Below are 14,512 nucleotides of genomic sequence, written 5' to 3' on the forward strand. Positions count from 1 at the left end.
TGGCTCTCCCATCAGCCATCTGGGTAACCCCAAGCAAGTTAATTAGGTTCTCTGAGCCTCAGTTTCTTTAGTGTAAAAACAGGAATAATAATACCACCTGTCTTTATATGTTCCTGGGAAGAAGATTTGAAATATCCTCCTAAACCACTAGCACAGTGCCTGACACACAGTAGGTCTGCAATAGTCATTAGTTATTGTTATTTTAATGCATATTTTCTCAGTGACAATTATCCAAATGCATAGTTCACAGGAAATCTGAATGGGGAAACCACACCTTGCTAAGTAGGGTTTCTAGATAAAATACAGAATGCCCCGTTAAATGTAAATTTCAAATAAATAAACATAAAATTTTAGCTTGAGCAGATCCCAAATATTTAACCTTCTCAAAGTGGTAGACCAGAGCATTGCTGAGAAAGACAGCAAGGAGTCATTTACTTCTTTCTGCACCGCCCACCCTTTGCCTCACTTAATGCCTGTCGCATAAAATCTCTTCCATGAAAACCGGGGAGTGCGGTAGCCTGGAGGATCAGATCTGCAGTCCTAGAGTGAAGTCTTTAGAGTTTTTTTCTGTTCTTTCTCTTTGTGGTGCTGGGGATGGAACACGGGGTCCTGTGTATGCTAGGCAAGTGTTCTACCACTGAGCCGCAGCTCCAGGTTTTATAGTTTCTTCTGCAGGTTGTGGTTTGCATGCAGAAGTACATATTCTCATTCATACATCCTGTGAGCACAAAATGTCATACCTTCTATTTTTTCTACTGTCTTGTATGATTTGCTACTTTTAATATCATTATAGGTCAAAGGCATGTTTTTGCCATTATGCATTCTGTAACACTATGTGTTTTGATAAGTAGGTTTTATATATTTATGATTTTTTTTCAATCCACAGTTGTGCCAAAGCAGGAATCTCTGTCCTCTTAACAAATTCAGATATTTCTCTTGTGCTGGGTGCAGTGGTACATGCCTGTAATTCCAGCAGCTCAGGAGGCTAAGGCAGGAGCATCATGAGTTCAAAGCCAGCCTCAGCAACTTAGCAAGGCCCTAAGCAACTTAGTAAGACCCTGTCTCAAAATAAAAAATCAAATGGGCTGGGGATGTGGCTAAGTGCCCATGGGTTCAATCCCTAGTACCAAAAACAAACAAACAAACAAACAAAAACAGATATTTCTCTTGTGATTATTCTGGCATTTCATGTTGTTATTTTCAAATTCATTATCTACTTCCTATACCCGTAACTTGTTGAATTTTTCTGTGCTTGGCATTTGGACCACAGTATAAAATTCCTGGGCACTAATCCCAGTATATTATTAGTAATCCCATCACATAGTCACCAGATTGGCCTTTGCCTGTATCACCCAGGTACCTAGTCCTGGTGACAAATCATCCCGGAATTGGTTGGTGACATCATCCTTCCTTCATGTGACTTGTGCCTTCCTAGAACCTCCTTTCTTCCTGGAACCATTTTAGAGGAAGTACTAAACCACCAGCAGTACCAAATCTGGTTCTGCACTTTTCCTGATCTTCTTTTTCTATTCTTTCATTACAGATCCTCCACCACTGACCACCTGCCCAGATCCTTATCTCTCATTCTGACTCTGTCTGCACCACCAGGAGTGGCAATTTCTCCCTGGGTAATTCTCAGACTTTCTGATGCTCAGCCTCACTGGGCTCCTGCTCATCCCCTCCCTCCCAGGGCAGCTCCCTATGCTTTATGCATTTGCTCAACAGCCTTCCCCCGGCCCCGCTGCACTCTACTGCAGGCATTATGTGGCACACGGAGACCCAGAGTGGACTAGAGAGCCCACCCCAGATCTCGGGGGGCTCACGGTCTGGCTGAAAGGACAACAGATTTAACCAAAGATGTGGGAACCCCCATGGTAAAGAAGCCAACCCCAAGTGATTGAGAAGCATACGGAGAGGCCCCTATTGTGACCCAGGCTGGACACAGGTGTAGGAAGGACAAAGAAAGCATTCCAAATGAGGTGACAATTGATCTGAGTCTTGCTGACAAGTAGCTATACAGAGAAGAGAGCACACATCTCACTCACAAGAGAGAGTGATATATGCAATAGGAGGAAGGGACCCAACAGGTTATTATGGTCATTGTGGACTGGCAGGAGATGGACTGGTGATCAGGGAGGAGGCAGGTCCCCAAAAGCAGTGCATAGCGTGAGAGGGCGTTGGACTCCATCCCCAGGGTGGTGGGGAGTCGCTGAAATGTGTGATAACATTCTATTAGGGAACTTGTAGCCTGATGGCAGAATGAAGGTTGGGAGTCAGAATTACCTGAGGTGGAGAAACTATCGCAGTAATCTTGGTCAGAGTTGACGAAGGCTGAGCTGTGACGGAGAGAGACCATGATCTTTCTCTCGACCAGGGGCCTTTGCCCATGCTTTTGTCACCATAGTACGTGGTTAGTCATTTTGGCGCATATGGTACTTGCAAGAATATGAGAAATACTGTCCCCACAAAGAATCTAACAAATAAGAACTATTATGATATTCAGGAAACTGAGGCTCAAAGAATTTAAATAGTTGCCCAAGTTCCCATGTACCAAAAAAAAAAAAAAAAAGAATAGAGCCAGGATTTAAACTTAACCTCTGCACTTACATTCTCCCTTAGCTCAGTTCTAGAGAATTCCTATGAATTATCCACCATTTGGAAGTGGCTACATGGCAGAGAAGAGCCTGGGATGGCACTGTCCAGTAGAAGTAAAATATGAGTCACAAATGCAAGCCACACTTGTCATTTTAAATATTCTGATGACACATTAGAAAGTAAAAGGAAATAGTTTTTGATCATTTATTTTACTCTACCCAATGTAGCCAAAATACTGTCATTTCCATTGAAATCAATATTAAATGTTGCTGAGATCATTTGCATTCTTTTCTTTGAAACCCAGTGTGTATTTTATGCTCACAGCACATCTCGGTTTGGACAGTCACATAGAAGTCCTTGGGAAAGCATAAGACTCCATGACTCCTGGGTTTCTGCTGTGGGCATTTTGGTAAATGGTGGAAGCATTTCCTGATATAAGAGAACACAGGAGGAGTTTGAAATGCTTGTGAAGCTCGTAGGCAGAGACTCCTACTCTCTGGGTAGTTGTGTTTAAAGTCTGGGTAGAGCTAGACATTTGGGGTCTGTACCGGTAGATGTAGATGGTTGTCAAAATCCTGAGTAAGAAAGAACCAGCCCAGAGAGCTAACCTCAAAGGATTGAGCTCAGAGACACACAGAAAGGGCTGAGGTGCCTTGCCTGGTGGGTTCTTCTGCAGCCCCAGGGGATGGGAAGAAAGGAGGACAAGGTGAGAATGGGCACAGGAGATAGTTTGTGCAGGTGAATGGGTGGGGGAGACAGGAAGTGGGTGGCTTTCTAACAGAATTGTTCCCAGGTGGTTCATGCAGCCCATTTAATTTTCTTTCTTCTGTTCCATAGAGAGGGAACCCTCACTTTTATCCCTGACAGCTCACAAAATCTACATATGAAAAGAGCAGGACAAGACAAACAAAATGGGAGTATTTGTCTAGCCAGGAACCAAAACCAAGATGAGCACTTATTTCTCCATTAGCCACACCACTCATGCCCTTTCTTCTTCCTCTCACTCATTAAACTTTTCATTTGGAAGTAATTGCAGATCCACAGGAAGTTGCATGTATAGTAGAGAGAGGGTTCTTGCATTCATCACTTTACCCAACATAGCCAAAATACTGAAATCTGTGTGCAGACGCCTAACCATCACCAATGGTGACTCTTGTATAGTATCAAAGCCAGGCAACTGGCCTGGGCCTGGTATTACTAACTAGGTTTCTGTCTCATTTGCTACTTCCTAACTCAAAGTATCCGGCGTCAAAAGAATCAAAATGATGTAAGAAATGAGGTTCAGCCAGGTCAAGAGCTTTGTGTGTATCCAGGGGATTTTTAATCCCCGTTAATGAAATGACATGCATCACCTAATGAAAAGCCACCTAAACATTCAGGACAAAAGTCCCTTCTTACAATCATGTGTAATTTGCATAGTGTGATGTTGAAAGCCAGAGGCAAGAGTCGGATTCAGAGAATAGAGGAATTGAAATATTAATTCCTTCAGAGCCCTTCCTCCACCCTTATCAAGATAACCTGCCCCTGTTCCAACCTGTTGCTAAGGTAACCTGTCTCAGGGATTGTCCCTTGGTTCAGGGAGTTGTTAATTACGCCCCCTTCCTGCCCAGATCGCTCCAACTTGGCCCCTGCGGCCCATCTGCGTCTCATCTCACAATTTGGCCATCTCACCGAGCATCTCCTGGGCCTAGTCACGTAGGCAGGAAGGAGAAAGATAAGGGGAAGAGAGCAGTACAACAAATGAAGCCTAGGCCATATAAAAAGGCAAAACACCCTTACTTCTTGGGATGTCAGGATTCCAGCTATGCCCCCCCCCCCTTATATAGTACCAAAGCCAGGCAACTTCTCCCTCCTCACTTATAAATACATAAAACCTACCCCTTTTAAAGTAAACCCTGTTTTATATGCTTGCCTCACCCTGCTTCTCTAGTGTTGTCCTTCAGCATGTGAGGGAGCAGGACTCGTCACCGGTAACCAGCAGTATCAATGTGGTTAGATGGGGCTCTTCATTGTCTGCTTGGCTTTATCTCATTATGGTGAACAGACTGTCTGTGGTCCCCATCAGTATCTACAATGAGGACAACGAGGCGCAGGAGAGAGATGTGCGTTTTGTTTGGCTACGCAGCCTGGCCTTGCTGACTGTGAAACACAAGGTTCAGTTAGGAACCAGGAGCTCTTGGTAGATGGTAACATCGGGCCTCTGTCTACACAACAGAAAACCGCTAGTTTAGGAGGGAGCTAGCTTTCAGCTGGCTTTCAATGAAGAGAATTTCAGAGGAACCCAGGGCACCTCAGTAAGTGTCAGGGATTTAACTGAATCTGCTTGCTAAACAATCAGACCTGAAGGAGTTAGGCACATTCCTCAAAAGCAGAATCAAACAAAGAGAGCAATGAGAAATCCCTTGGCTTCAAGAGAATAAATGTCAATGAGAAAGAATTAAGCCAACTCGAAGAGCACTGTCCAGCTGCCACGGTTCAGCCAGGTGAATGACCCATTTGTCAGCAGACAGTGAGAGAGCTCACTGTGTTTTCACAGCAAGTGGTAATTTGCTAACAGGTAAATACAAAGTGACTTTCTTTTTCCCTTGGAGATACATGAACTCTGGTTCTCAAAAAATAGCATATCTGGCAAGAAGCAATAGACAGGAAAAAAAAAAAGCCCTAAACCAAAACCCGAAAACAAACCAGGTGCTTCATCCATTAAGATTCAAAAAGCAAAGGAAAGACATATTTCTGGTAGCTTGGTAAAAGGGGTTTGGCCTTGAAATTTCTGGGCAGCTGGAGGAGGAAAAAATTGAGCAGGATTCGGTTGGATCTGGATGGCCGGATGCCTTGAGGCAAAGCAATCCCTATAAATGACATTTCTCCTCCCTGGGTCCCTCACTTATTTTGGGCACCTGTATTTTGCCTCCAATGTCTTTGTGTTCTGGATCTGTGTGAACTGTGATCAAATAAAGTTTGGTGGATTCAGGAAGATAGGCACGAGGACAATTTGTAGTGGTAAAGACAAACTATAGGCTGAAGGGGACAGGCCTGAGGGAAGAGCCTCTTTACCTTGTTATAGCTACTGGGCAGCGTCCATGGCTTTCAAGGGGTGAAACTGAATAGCATGCATGTGACAGAGGTGGAAAAACAGCTGGAATCAGCTTAGCTCTATCAAATAGTCAGAAAATAAGTCATGTCTTTGATTGACTGTCCCTGCCATGACATGACTTCTGTCATCAATATCCCCTGCAATAATACAATTTGGGTATTCCTTTTCGACCCTGGCCATTTGTTTGGGGCTCGGGGGACACAGCCTGAGTTTTCAATCTGTGCAGTTGTTTAACTAGACCCTGCTCTCCAGTGTGACAACAGGAACGCCACCAGATGTGATTGACATGCGCCTCCTTTTTTCAGCTGTTTAAATGTGAGAAATTCCTCCCGCATCCAGTCCATTGCAGGAAACTATTTTTATCTGGATCTTTCAAACCCAGCTCCCAGACACATCACAGGAATTCCCGCCAAAGTCCCACAAGTCAGTAATGAAACAAACCCACGGCCAGAGGGATCCGCATACATGCACGACAGAGAAGGTGGTGGGCCCTGGGCCACAGTGTTCCCTGCCGTCACTTTGAACTGCAGAGAAGCTAAGTGGGGGCAGCGTGGCCGACAGGACAGAATGAAAATGTGCTCAACATCGCATCTGGTTTCTCTTCTCTTTTCAGAAGTGAACATGAAAAAGAGAGAGAGAGAAGCGAAGAGGGAAAATGAGGAGAGACAGGGCCCCTTCTGGGGAAAATGATTTTAGTCCTGAATTCTCTCCACTGTGCATTACACCTCCGGAAGCCAGTGACCGTCTTTGCTGAGCACTGGGTGACACGCTGGGTTTGATCCAGGCTGGAGCCAGGCAACGGGTGGCAGCTTCTGCCTCAATCTTTCTGCGTCTCCCTTCCCCATTCCAATCACGATAAATATATTTATACTCACTTGATCATGTCAGCCAGACAATGCTCCTTAATTGGCAGTGATCAGGGTTCCAGAATTGCTTGGGCAAACCTGCTGTCTCGCTATCAGGCAAAGCGATAAGGGGTCGCTAATGCAGTCCCCGTTAACAATTTCCAGCGGAATAAGAAGCAATCCCTCGACTCATGCATGGCAATGAATTTTCCAAACAGCTCCTAAGAGCCAGCCCTTGAGGAACTCAGACTTACATGAACCTGCCCAGCATAGAATGCTTTATAAATCTTCCCCACCCCCACTCGTGCACATAGAGAAAACCATAGCCACTTCCTTCTGCTGGAGGTTCGTTTGTTCTTTTGCACCCCCCACCCCTTTTCCTTTTATTGGGTTTATGGAGCTAACTGTCATTTTTGGTTCTTGGTTCTCTGTAAATTTCAGGGACATCTGGCGCACAGTTTACTGCGCTTGCTAGCTCTGGTATTTGTAGATATGCTCGCACTCTCTGCTGCGTGTGCATGTTAACACTCCACATACATAATTTATGCATGCATAATTTGGGACTTGAGTGCCTAGGTTTATTTTGACATTTAAGGCTAACTACACAGTGCAGATCCTAGGTAATTACTCAATAAATATTTATGAAAAGAACGAATGCACCAAGAAGGCACAGATAGGCAACTGTCGTTCCTTCATCCGACACTTGAATGTCTGGTAGACACCAGGCACTGTGCTAGGTGCTGTGTTCAGTGATGAATACCTACAGCCCTGCCCTCAGGAGGCTCTCAACTGAGGGACGTGGGGCAAACACAGACAGGCAATTATAAGGCAAGGAGACCCTATGACAGAGCCCTGTGCCCGGCAGCATGGAGCTCCAAGGAGGGAGAACTCTGTCCAGCTAAGCAAGGGACTGAGGTCTTGGAGGGTGTCCTGGGGTGAGGGACACACAAGGTTCCAGACCAAGAGGACAGCACAATCCACAGCAGGAGGCCAGATATGAAAGGGGAGCTCAGGAAGGCAGTGAGGCAGAGAGCTAGCGGAGGTGAGATGGGGACTCTGCAGGGAATGGACCTGGGGGCCTTAGAATAGGGCAAAAGAGGGGAGCCCCAACTCTCTCAATTTGGGCAAGCAAATGAGCAACTCCTTCATTTGTCCAAAATGCTTCTGGATTCCTCCAGAATTTACACACACACCTCAAAGCAGAATCTGGACTGCCTCAGGAGCCCTGCTGGAGTGCAGGGAGGAGACCTGAGGGGTGCCTGGAATCAGTCATCTACCAGTGGGGTGAACTGAGCAAGGAGTGAATCTGAGCAAGTGAAGGTAGACTATGAGGGCTCTGTGATTCCTCCCGGCTTTTACAATTCACAATCCTGGGACTGTGGGGCTCAAATATCATCCATACCCAGGCCTGTCCGTCTACACACCACAGGGTTCTAAAGGAGTCAGTCTAGTTCCAAGCAGCACCTAGTGTCAAGCATCACTGTCTTTCAGGGAGGAGGCAGCTGGGCGTGGAGAGATGCAATTTCCTATGACTCCTTAGGAAGTACCCACAGGAACGTACTGTATGATGCAGACACTCACCACTCCCAACCTGGGTCAGGGTCTCATCTTGTGTCTAAATAAGCACCAGTTAGTTCACAGAACCGGTCTCTGCTAGATTTACCTTCTCTAAATCTTGCATCCTTTCTGCTTAAAAATCTTACTTTACTTCTAGAACCAAGTCCAATATCCTCAGAGGGGAAACTAAAGTCATCCCCAATCTGCTGGCCACAACCCTCACTTCCGCCATGTGGGGCACCTGGACACTGCATCCATGAATGCTCCCTCAACTCAAATTCAAAGTCCATCTCCTTTAGGGCTGCTGTCTGGTTACCCGTGCTTTTCCTGAGCAGCACTTACTGACCATGTCGTTCATGGTGGGGTTGATATTTTGTTTCTCCAGCTTATTTCTAAGCCACAGAGCATAGGAACCAAGCTGTACCCATCTTTGTAGCCTATGAACCTCACACAGGGTCCCACTCAAGGTAAATATTTGCTGGCAAGTGGGTTTTCGACCCTGTCGCCTCTTGGAGAGCACTGAATAAAATCCATGGAAAGTTTGATGATGGTTATCATGGTTCTCTTTCCCTCCTCCTCATCAGAAGCCTGCAGCCTAAAGGACTTTTTTGTTCCCCCTCCCTCTTCTTGAGAAAGTGGGAACCTTGGAGAGAGCGGTTTGCTGTGATGGTTTTAGAAAAAGGAGAATACGAAGCATCTCTCCCACGAGCCATCAACAGTATTTCACATGTTTCTTGGGAGCTTCAGGTTCATCCAAGAATGAGCTTCTTCACAGATCAAAAGGAGCCTACGAGCAATCCACCACGGGGACACCCATGGTGCTAAGTTTACAGGCAGAACCATGGCCCGCGCCAGCCTGCAAGCAGAAATGGCTTCGCCCCACGTGGCTGCAGAGAAACCCGAGTGACTGACTTAATTTCTGGGCCCCAATGTTCAGTTTTCGTGGTACGTGTGCCAGTGAGCAGCACTCGGAATTTTTCACAAAAGAGGAACTGGCATTAAATCAATAGGAAAGTCATCATTTCCTCCCTGGCCCGACGGCATTTAAGGAAGCAGAGCTCTGCCAATATGTACAACTGTGCGGAATTTGTAACTGGGCAGTTGAAGCCATCAGCTAAGCTGGCAGCCGTGATTTTTCCCCGAAGTAGAGCCGCAGGGAGAAAGAGAACGTCTAAACTTCAGCTTCATTTTTGCAAATTGGATCTTTTGGTGAAAAACTGTTTTAAACCCAGGTTTGTTTGTTGTTGGTGTTTTGTTTTTTTCCCCTTTCTTCCCTAATTACTGAAATAAATGACTGTTTCCTTTTTGCCCAACGTGGAAATTCATTCATTTACTCAACAAGTATGATTGAGCCTCTACCAGAAGTCAAGCATGGTTTTAGGTGCTGGGAATGCAGCTGGTGACAAGAGTCAAAGTCCCTGACCTCAAGGAGCATGTGTATGTGTGTGTGTGGGGGGGATAAATAATACACACTCCATCAGCATAGATGACTGAAATACCATCAACATGTTGTTGTATTTTAAAACTTAATGTCAGAAAATTAAAAATTAAGAATCTTACTTGAATGTTAGCTTAGCTTAGCTTGTATGTGTCACATGTATTAAGGGGTATTTTAAAAGGAATAGTTAGTAGAAATAATACTGCTCTTGGCACATGAAGTTGACCTTCCCTCTACCTTCAGTAGGATATGTGTCTTCAAGTGTGTTTCTGGGAGATGGATTTGTGCCCACTTGTATTTGCTCACCATTAGAGCACTAGATGGTAGGATCATTGACACCAGAAATTGGGAATTTCTTCTGGAATCCACCCTATCTTTTCTTCCTTTCCCAAATCTGGCATTCCACGCTAATAAGAGACTCATTAAATTAAACACTATATTTTAAAAATTAATTAATTAATTATATATATTTTTTTGTGCTGAGGATTTAACTCAAGGTTGCTCCATCATTAAAATATTTCCCCAGCCCCCCTTTTTCATTTTTTATTTTGAGACTGAGTCTAAGTTGCTAAGGCAGGCCTCCAACTGGCAATTCTCCTGCCTCAGCCTCCCAAGTCTCTGGGATTACAGGCATGTAGCCACTGCACCAGGCTAAACACTGCCTTTTAAATTTACCTTAAATGGATGTCCTTCTTTTCCTCACCCCTTCCTGTGGGCAGACTTGGTAATCTCTCTCCATGGCCCCAACACCCAATTTCTCTTCCTTGACTCTAGGCTCAAACTGTCCTCTCCCCATCGATTCCAGGGTGCTCTGTGTAAAACAGATTGCATCAGGCCACACCTCTGCTTCCACCCACTCCCTGCTCCTAGCCTTCTTGGTCTGGCCCCGGCTACCTGGGTAGCATGTGTCTCTGTGCCTCTCATGGACCCTGGGCCTCAGACACACCAGCCCCACTCACATAAGTTCACTAGGCTGGAGGACATAGGAAGTGACCCTAGGTGTTTCTTCTTCCTCGAGTGCCCTTCTCTCTTTCCCCCTACTTCTAAAAGTCCTTTAATGTGGCTCCACCATCCTCTTATCTATAAAGCCTTCCCTGACCTTAATCCCCCTTCTTCTTCCCTTGGATGTCCTGCCTCACCTTCTTAATTGAAGACAGAATCTAGTGGGAGGACACTTGCAATGATTTGTTGACATTCATGTCCTCGTTCCCAGGTTATAAGCTCCTCTAAGTAAACAGTATCTTATTTGTAATCTTGGAGCATAGCACAATGCCTGGCATACAGCAGGTACTCAATAATGTTCAATGAATGAACGATCTATGGTCTCTTCTGGTTTGGCTCAGGCCAAATAACACATCTGAGACCTAGGTGGCTATAGCAATATGACAGAGTTTCACCAGCTGACCAATATGGTAAGTAAAGAGCTCAACTTTGCTCTCAGTAAGAGTGGGTTTTAAACATTTGTGCTCATGAGCCACAGAGGATAAGGAATTTCAAAGTCACATTTTCTTTGACAACATTTCTCTGTGTATTGCATCTGTAGCTGGTTGAGAAGTTCAAATAAATGATTAAAGCATGTAAAACAGACCCATTAAGGAATCTGGATCATTTACTGCAGGAAAGAAACTTGGAGGGACTTAATAATGGTTTTTAATGAAAGGAAAGATCGTACTTCAAGGATGGCTAAACATCTCTTTTTCTCTATAAACACAAAAGATGAAGAAACGAGATTGAAGTGTTTCCAAGATTTAAGTTAAAAATGAGAACTCACTAGTTTCTAATGGGATATGTGGATCTGTTTCAAGTCACTATTAGGAATAACTCGCCTAGGTTGAGGGCTTATTAGAATCAGGCACTGTTCCTGAACACCCTATTATGTCATCTAATCTCCACAGAACCAATGAGTGCTGTCTTTCATTTCATTATTCCTATTTTACAATGAGGGAATGGAGGCACAGGGTGGTTAAGAAACTTACCCAGATCACACAGCTGGTAAATAGTAGGACTAAAATTATAACCTGGGCTGGCTGGTTCTGCACCCTTCCTCCCTCTTACTCTGCTTTCTGCCTTGTTAGAGCCTAGATTAGAGGCAGGCCTCCATGGACAGAGGCCTGAAGACGAGCTCAAAAGAGCTCAGTAGGTTCATGTGATTAGTTTAGAAAAGAAAATCCTTGGATATGCTAATAGTCTGTCATTGCTGGGGCATCTAGCTCTTTTGCAGTTTTTATTGCGTGTATGTGTGTGTGTGTGTGTGTGTGTGTGTGTGTGTGTGTGTGTGGTGTGTCTAGAAATTAAAGCCCCCTGGTTTGCTTGTTTTTTTTTCTTTCCTTTTTTTATTGTTTTTTATTACTATGTTGTCCAGGCTGGTCTGCAGCTCCTGGGTGCAGGCGATCCTCCTGCCTCAGCCTCCCACATAGCTGGGACTAGAAGAGCACACCACTACACTGGGCTCATTTTTCTGTTTTTATCCTGGTGCTTTGGCCTACCAGGTCTTGTCTTTCTAATGAGACAGTAAGTTGTTTTGTTCTTTTTGCCTTGGGCTGTCAGGACATGCACAGTTTCCCCATACACATGTGTGCGTGTGTTTATAAGACCTGACATAAATCGAATCATATTTAGATATTGTGATTTTTACCTCCAGAGTGATGGAACTACTCCGGGCCTGAAGAGCCAGCATCTTCTTCCCTGTTAATTTTTTGCAAGATGACCTTGTTTAGCTTGCCTTGGGGGCAAATGTAGAGGGGCTGCAGCCAGCACAGAGCAGGGGCAGCTCCGATGCCGGAGCAAGGAAGTTCACGTCTGCTGGGCGCTGAAGCACTTGGGCTGCAAGGGGCCTGGGGCTGGTTCAGGAGAACCAGGGCGGCCTGGCAGGAGCCCCATGAGAGGGTGTGAATGAGTCATTAGACTTCTCAGGTTGACTGAGATGGCTTTTGTAGATTTTCTTTGAATTTCGATGTGTTATCAGTGTTCACATATTGGGCATAACGTCTTTCTTGATAGTGCCTGGACTGCAGCAGGGTGGAGATAAGATCTGGGGTCAGATGTGATTCTGCAAGAATACACCAGGCAGCACATGTCCCTGTATGCACCAGGGGCCAGTGGCAGGTAGGCCCCGGTGGGAGAACACAGTGTCCACAGTGTCCCAGGAGGACACGTCCTTTGACATTAGACACGGGTAAGCCTGGGTAGATAGTTACCAGCTCAGGGTGTCAGAAGGTGCTGCAACTTGTCACTCTTTGAGTTCATGGTCTAAGAAAAAGCTCTTGCTTTGTAACATCCCCATAGTAACCAGATAGATTACTGATGGTTGGTTAAGAGTTCGAATTCTAGGAGTTCACTTAACCTTTTGGCCTCAGTTTTCTCATCTTTAACATGGATGCAACAATGGCTCTTAACTCCTTGGATAGGATTAGATGGACAGAGCCTGGTGGATGGCCAGCATCACCTTGTTTTCTATGAAAGCGCACATTTTTATTGATATGATTCCTATTTGTCAGATGACCTACTCAACCCTTGCTCAAAATAGGTGTTTAGTAAATATGTGTTAAACACTGAAGGAACTGGAAGAAAGGATTTAGTGAAATACATGTACAGGCACCTGTTCTGACTCCTCAGTAACCTGTGATTCAGGGCAAAGCTGGATGTTGGATTTAATCTCTATGGAGCAATATTTCAAGATAAAAGGAGTGTTCTGCAATTAAACACCTCTGCAGATAGATGGGGATGGAGATGATAGTTTTACAAGAAGATGACAATTCTTTTGCTTGAGAATGGAGTTGGAAAATGTCATGCAGAAAGGACAGGTAGCAGGGACAGTAATTCTAAGCAGAACTAAGAGAAGGATCTAATTAAACCTGAAACTTTGAAACTGCAAAACACATGTTATTTATGAGTCTACAAAAATAAATACATGTAAAAAATTGGAGTCAATTCTCCAACCCGTATTTACCCTCTGGTATTGTTTATTTTTAATAATGACAACTTCAACTTGAAATGAACCAGTCAGTTTAAAAAACAGAAAGAAAATGAAAATTATAATGTTTTAGGAGCTGGTACAATATGACAAGAGTATCTTCATGTTAGGTTGAATCATTTGAAATTGCCACTTTTGGGGTTAAAAAAACAGTTGGATATTCTCAATTTCATATGATTCCATCTAATATATTTAAGTTAATTAAATTAAATCAAAACAAAATGCTTTTTTTCCTTACTTTTTATTGTATGTTAACCATGATTATCATAATTAAATTGGCCAATTTTATATCTTAGCCTTCTTGGCCTTTCTGAGTTTCTACATAGTAGGTGCTAAATAATGTTTCTCAAAAGTCTTTCAAAAGTTAGATCTAAATTTCGCCACACTATTTATTTCTGGAACTGCCCTTAAAGCATAATTAACAAAGTGTTAGCTTTGTTTCAGTTTTCATGATCTAGATAAATCCCCTCTGTTCCTTGCTTGGGCAGCACTGGGGAGCTAATTAATACATTATTAATAAATTGTAGAGGCAAACAAGACTCTGCTTGCTCGCACAGCCATGACAAGAATAAATCCAGGTCAGAAATATTTTTGCAATTAAGGGAAGATGTTATTGTCATAATAAGGAATGTTTGTTTATGTGATACGACTCTGCATATTAAAGCACATTCTAGACTGAAGGTCCAGGGGAATGGCAGAGTCGGGTGGGCTCTTTCCCAATGGTTTGAATTCTTTTAAATATTTATTTTTCAGTTTTTTTCGGTGGATACATCATCTTTATTTTATTTTATGTGGTGCTGAGGATCGAACCCAGCGCCCTACACATGCCAGACGAGCGTGTTACTGCTTGAGCCACATCCCCAGCCCTATAGTTTGAATTCTTCAGAGCCCAAGTGGGGCATCTGAAGGGCTCTGCAGTGAGCTAGACCTTCTGGGATCCCAGGAATGAAGCAATCTGTTGGTATTCATATAAGATTTCATAGTAGTTGAGGTTGATTCCAAACTTAGAA

At 44.1% G+C, this 14,512-nt stretch overlaps 1 protein-coding gene across 2 annotated transcripts in view; it reads right to left on the reverse strand.

Moving 5' to 3' along the window:
* The window catches only part of Grap2 (GRB2 related adaptor protein 2), a 64,670-nt gene that overhangs the window by 34,249 nt on the left and 15,909 nt on the right, over positions 1-14,512 (reverse strand). Inside the window, exon 1 of one of the 2 annotated variants that reach the window (XM_027928523.2) lies at positions 6,565-6,583. The exons of the other annotated variant lie outside the window; for it this stretch is intronic. The gene's annotated coding sequence lies outside the window, so the exon portion shown is untranslated. Of the gene's footprint in view, positions 1-6,564; positions 6,584-14,512 lie in introns of those variants that run through there. 2 annotated transcript variants of the gene reach the window in all.

Source organism: Marmota flaviventris, chromosome 3 (assembly GCF_047511675.1).
Source record: "Marmota flaviventris isolate mMarFla1 chromosome 3, mMarFla1.hap1, whole genome shotgun sequence".
NCBI lineage: Eukaryota > Metazoa > Chordata > Mammalia > Rodentia > Sciuridae > Marmota > Marmota flaviventris.